This window comes from Akebia trifoliata, unplaced genomic scaffold (assembly GCF_017979445.1).
Source record: "Akebia trifoliata isolate Shusen 1 unplaced genomic scaffold, ASM1797944v1 Contig01401_ERROPOS500000, whole genome shotgun sequence".
In the NCBI taxonomy this organism is placed as follows: Eukaryota; Viridiplantae; Streptophyta; class Magnoliopsida; order Ranunculales; family Lardizabalaceae; genus Akebia; species Akebia trifoliata.
In genome coordinates this window covers 68,229-74,474 of record NW_028237691.1, presented here as the reverse complement: position 1 = coordinate 74,474, position 6,246 = coordinate 68,229, and positions in this window count along the sequence as shown.

Genomic DNA, 6,246 nt, shown 5'->3' with positions numbered 1-6,246 from the left:
TTCGAACTAATCAAAACTAAACCGGATCGATTAACCAACGAGAAAAACAAATTGGACTGATTCAAATTGAAGATTCAGAGCAAATAGAAGAGAAATAAATCCAAATGCAACTGATTTGAGTGGCAGCAATGGGAACAAAGTTTTGTAGCAAAACTTTGGACCACCAAGTGATCTACAGCAGCATATGTAACTTCAAATGTTGGATAATGCAACCCGAGGCATGTGCTGAGCACGTTGTCCTAAAGGGAAGAATCACCCCACTCTCGTATTTTAAGGGGTGGTTCCTCCCAAGATTCAATAAGAAAACATCGATTACAAGCACAATAACAGAGGTTCAACAACTCTCGGATGTACTCAAAAGAATTTAATAAATGATGATTCGACCAAGGTGTAGACACCCCATTTTTGCATCCGCCTGATTAATCAACTCGTCAACCCGATCGCAATGATTCCCATGGATGTGTATTCCATTGCTTTATTTTGTTACCAGATGTGTTTCAGAAATCCGGATGAGGTATCTCAAACTGACAAAACCTTAGAAACCACGCTACGCTAGGAAAATACGACTCCAGAAACATAGAAATCATCATTTTTCAGACAAAAAGAAGCTTCACGATAAAAATCACTAAAAAATTATCAAATTACCAAAATACCCCTAACATCAAAACAACCCTAGAGCCTACATTACGCTTAGGAAAACCCATTCAAACACATAAAATAATAAATTAAAATCAAATAAATCGTTTAGCCAATTTTCATAGAATTCGACAAAATTACGAAAATGCACCTCATAAAGTTCACAACCATTTCACACAAAAAATTTCATAAATGACACAAACTAATATTTTCATTGAATTTCTTACGAAAAATCGATTCTAAAACATCTTAGAACATTAAAAACCGATTTAAAACGTGAAAAGTCCTATCCGGGGGCAAAACAGTAATTTCACAATTTTCATAATTAAAAAATTCGAAATTAATAAATAAAACATTAAATAATTAAAGTGAAACATTAATGAAATTAATTTAAAATTTTGAACCAAAGAAATCGATCAATCGGGCTCTCAAGCAAAATTGTTGAGGGTTCGTGAGATATTTCTTTAAGGACCCCTCCATTTGGGGGTCCAAAGAATTAAAGATATTTTAGAGGGGGGTTCTCCAAAAATTTAAAATCAATCAAGCAAGACTGAAGTCAAAATTAAAGTCAATCAAGCAAGACTGAAGTCAAAATTAAAGTCAATTAAGCAAGACTAAAGTCAAGATATTAAAAGTCAATCAATTAAGACTAAAGTCAAAACATTAAAAGTCAATCAAATAAGACCAAAAATCATAATAGAATTCTAATTAAATAATAACTCTATCTAATAGAGTTCTAACTAAAAAACAATTCCACCTAAAACAATTCTAATTAAAACACAATTCTACTTAAAACAAGTCTAACTAAAACACAACTCTAATTAAAAGAACTCTAATTAAATACTAACTCTATCCAAATCAATCCTTAAAAAATTCTATAAATAGAGGTGCTCACACCCTATTGTCGTATCAAATCATAAACCCTAAGAGAAGTAGGTATAAAAGCCCCCTTAGCCTCCCATAAACCCTAGTTTTGGAGTCCCAACTCCTTACCTAACATCCCTCCTTCGATTTTAGCATAAGAAACGCTTAAATACCTTCCAAAAACATCTCAAAATCTACAACAAACTTGAAGAGTTCAGATCCAAAAATAAGGAGATACCTTGCCTCGGAGATCCAAAATCAAATCCGGAGACAGAACGAAGCAAGGGAGTACAGTACAAGGAGCTATTTTTTGTCAGATCTGAGGGAACAAAATCCTTGCTATCGGAAATGTATGAAATTTTTTTATTTTTATTTTTATCTAGGTTTTTAGCAATGTGATTTATTTGGGAAGTTAGTAGAGACCGGCTTTGGTCGGGCGGGGTTGGTGCCTAACACCTTCCAACCCCGTAATGTGATCCCTGGACTCTTTTCTCTTTCGTAGATTAGTTTACCTTTTTTAGAATCAGTTTGGTTCCTACACCTTAACAACTAGGTGGCGACTCCCAAACCTCAAGGGTCAAAAGCGGATCCGCGCACCCCGCGGATAGAGGGCGCTTTCAGTGGCGACTCTACTGGGGACAATTGAGGATCAGACTTGAAAAGTCCCAAGTATGGGTAGCATTGCCAGTAGAGACCTTTTTATTTTTTTATTTTATTATTTTAGTTTATTTGTTTACTTTTATGGTTTATCCTTCTTTTGACTCTATTATTGATCATCATGTTGAATATTTTGATTAGCATATTTTTTTTTGTTCGATCTAAGAACATTCGGAACAACCCTAAATAATTTGGGTATTTCAAAAGGGTGATTTCATTAAAGACGGAGTGATAACTATAAATCATATAGATTTTTTTTTTATATAGTTTTTATTTATTAGGAATTGATCTGTAACATTTTTTTTAGTTTTTATTTTATTTTTGTGTCAATCTGCACTTGGCATTACGTTTTATTAAAAAAAAAAAAAAAAAGAGTTTTTTTTGGCATGCTGTTAGCAAGAGCAGCAATTTATTGTTTTAACTCGATGATGTGCCCGTAACAGAAAGTCATTTTTACGTGTTAAACCCTTAACATTTTTATATTTGTGAGTGGTGTGCCGATAGCAAAAGAGTTCCTTTTAATTTTCCATCTCCTTCTCAAAAGAGAAAGAAGAGGGCAGCAGAGAGAGACGTTAACTCCTCTCTCTCTCTCTCTCTCTCTTCTTCTTCTCTCTTTTGAATCTCTGTTTCAGTAATTTTTTCTTTCCATGACTTCGACTGGGAATCCAAATCAAGCTGGAGCATTCGACATGTAGAAATTATTCAATTCTTTAAACCTCCCTTCCCCAAACCATAACCATGGGACCAGATTGATGGCTATATTGAGCACAAACATACCAGCCCACCAATGACCCACAGACCTATGGCTTTCTGTTATTAAACCATTATTTCACATTTGTTACAGCACCCCGAAACCTCCTCAGACTTTCGCCATTAACAATCTCATCCTATGCACTTCGATTTTTTTAGCCAAAACGGATGCTCTGTTTGAAGTGTTGTTTTATAGTATAAATAACGGTCCTTGCAGTGTGAAAGGGTTAGAAGTATGGCGTTGAATCCATTACCATTGAATTTTGGGGGAAATCTGGGTTTGTGGAAACCCGCATGGGTCATTAGGAAGCACGGGATCATGTGCTTTAGGTAACGCTTCTGCAACAATTTTCATTGATATTGGCTTCATCAAGTATCATTGAAGAAGCTGGTATTCAATGCTAAATGGGACGAATGGTGGATTGGGTTGATAAGGACATGTATTGAAACCACTTTAAAAATTCATTGTTGTTTATCTTTTACTATACCAGTATATTGTGCTTTTATAATAGTCTGATTTTAGTATTTTACCCCTATCGGTTTGCTAGCAGCACAATATGGCTTGTCATTTTATATTTACTGCAATGGAGTCTATGTGGTATTTATCTTGTTCCTCTAATTTGTGAGCCAAAAATAATAAAAAAATAATAAATAGAGATAAAATTTCTGTTAGGAGGAGTAGAGACCAGTGCATTAGTTCAAGTAAGAGAGAGAAATAATGAGAAATAAGTGGTGTACGTGTTAACAATTTGTATAACAAAATACTTTTGAAATTTGTTACACAACAAGCCAAATTTGATTTGGAATCACTTTATGGGTCATGCTACCATGACAAAGTTAGTAAAATATCACATCTTACTCAATGTCGTTGGGTTGACTTGGATTGACAAATAATTTTTTTTTTTAATGTATTATGGTCTTCTAGATTTTGAAAAAAATCTGTTTTAAAATAAGAAAACTGTTTTTTTAATAAAAGAAATCTATTTTTTTAAATAAAAGAATGTTCTTTTTAATAAAAAAAAATCTATTTTTTTAAATAAAAAAATTATGTTTTTCTAAATAAAAAAGAGTATGTTTTTTTTAATAAAAAAAATCTCTGTTTTTGTTTAAATAAATAAAAATCTCTATTTTTTTTCTTAAATAAAAAAATCTATTTTTTAATAATAAAAAATCTGTTTTTTTTATATAATAAAAAATATATATGTTTTCCTTTTAAAAAAAAGAGCCTTTTATATCTCAATCATTGGTAAAAATCTCAATGTCTTTCCTTATAATCCCATGCCATCAGGGTTCTAATTCCTGAATTTTAAATTTGGAATTTCAGGAATCGTTCAATTTTTCCTTTTATTCCCCATGAAATTTGAAGCATTGGATAGTCGTGCCCAACGACTTTTAGTGAGATCGAAAATCCTACTAAATTAGTCAGGCTAGCCAAATTCTTACCCTAAAGTTTCTTAAGTGACAAATTTAATAAACTTAAGGGATTTTTTGAACAAAAAAGGTTTACTATGCATGTTTCTCAAAAAGATGATTTGTTGTGGACCTCACCATGTGGCAATATATATATATAGATAGATAAATAAATAAATAAAAATAAAAATTGTTTTGATTAATTCTATGTTGGTTTCAATGTTAAATCCGATTGAATATTCTGTGATTGCTCATTTAATATGCCATGATCTGATACATCTCTATGATGTGCATGCTTTGATCTTAAATTGAATATTATGGATGTGGTTTATATCTTGTTTAATATTTGAAATCCATATTGTGGTAATCTAATCTGGCCCACGGGCCCATTAATCTAAAAAAGGCCCTGGGCACACCCCACCCTGTTTTGCACACACCACTAGCACGTTTATATTATTGTATTGCACACTTACACGTCCTATATAGCCAACGTGGCACTAGTGCGTGGTCCGGTCTCTTCGGAGATGCGACGTCATTCATGAAAACCACAACTCCAGTCACGTACCTTAGGGTATATCAAACTGGGGCATCAATACTGTCTGATCAGGTGATTCTGAGAAGTATATTGGTGTACCCAAGCTGGAGCGACCTGAGCCTTTGACCTATTGTAAGCCACACAGTCATATGTCCCAATTGCCAACGTAGTACTAATACGTGGTCGGTCCCCTTGTGGGATGCCAAACCATTTATGAAAGCTACAACCCTTAACTCATACCCATAGGTACGTAAAAGATAATCTAAGTATATCAATTGCACTTCTTGGTCAAAACCGGTGCCTAAGCAAGATCTTGCCCCGCTGTACCCTACTGTACGAGGGGGATAAACTACGTCTATTCTAGACGAGAGGTATTTAAGTGGGCCCTTGCTCAGCATCGTGCGCCACCTCTCAATTGGAGATCAAACTGGCTGTTTTTGACTTCAGAGAAGTGAGTTGAGGTTTTAGATTATCACCTATACGGTATATCAAACCAAGTCACCACGTATCGAAAGGTATATAGGTGCACTTGGGCAAGGGTGACTAGATAAAAATGCATTGCACGTAGTAAACCTAGAGTCTAGAAGCCTTCCTATAGGTCACGACCCAAACTGACTATGGGTGTTCCCGGGTTGCTTTATTCAATCCAATCAACAGGTAGGTGGGCAGACCGATCCAGAATAATCAAACAAAACCCGCAATATTGGTCTGACCCAATCGGTGAAATGTACCGATTAATTTGAACCACTTAAACCAGTTGACCCAATGGACAAATGGATCAAACTGATCAATACCAAATCAGTTGGACTAATTGGTTTCACTTTTAAAGATCCAGACTACTTTATCTAGAAAGATTCGATCTTAAGATCAAATTAATTTATCTGATTAAAGGTTCAATCCCAATCAGGGGTAGACCCGCATCTAACCTTTCTCACTTTCTTGGTCATTATAGACTTATGGTGCATTTGGATTCGATTTTCCGTCAGACTTGGGCTATTTTATGTCAAAACTTTAATCATGTGGTTAAGAGTCAAACCTTTAGTGTGGCGCCCCGCCGAACACTAACACAAATCCCCATGTCAGATTTCAAGGTACGAGGTGGCACCTCGAAATTTCGGCATGGTCTCCTCTGTTTATGTTAGCATTCCAAGGCGATTCAACTTGCACCTGATAAACGACATACAATCCTGCATATAACAAACAAAATATAATACTAGTGGAAGCCTATATACGTTTAATAATGTTCGATAGATCAGAGTGTGGAAGAAGAAAAATTATATACAGGATTATACAAAATTCCTCACTCTAACATAATTCCTAACACTCAAGACAAATCCATAAGACTACTTGGAGAAACTGACACTACTAGGGGGTATAGTCCTAGTACTTACCAG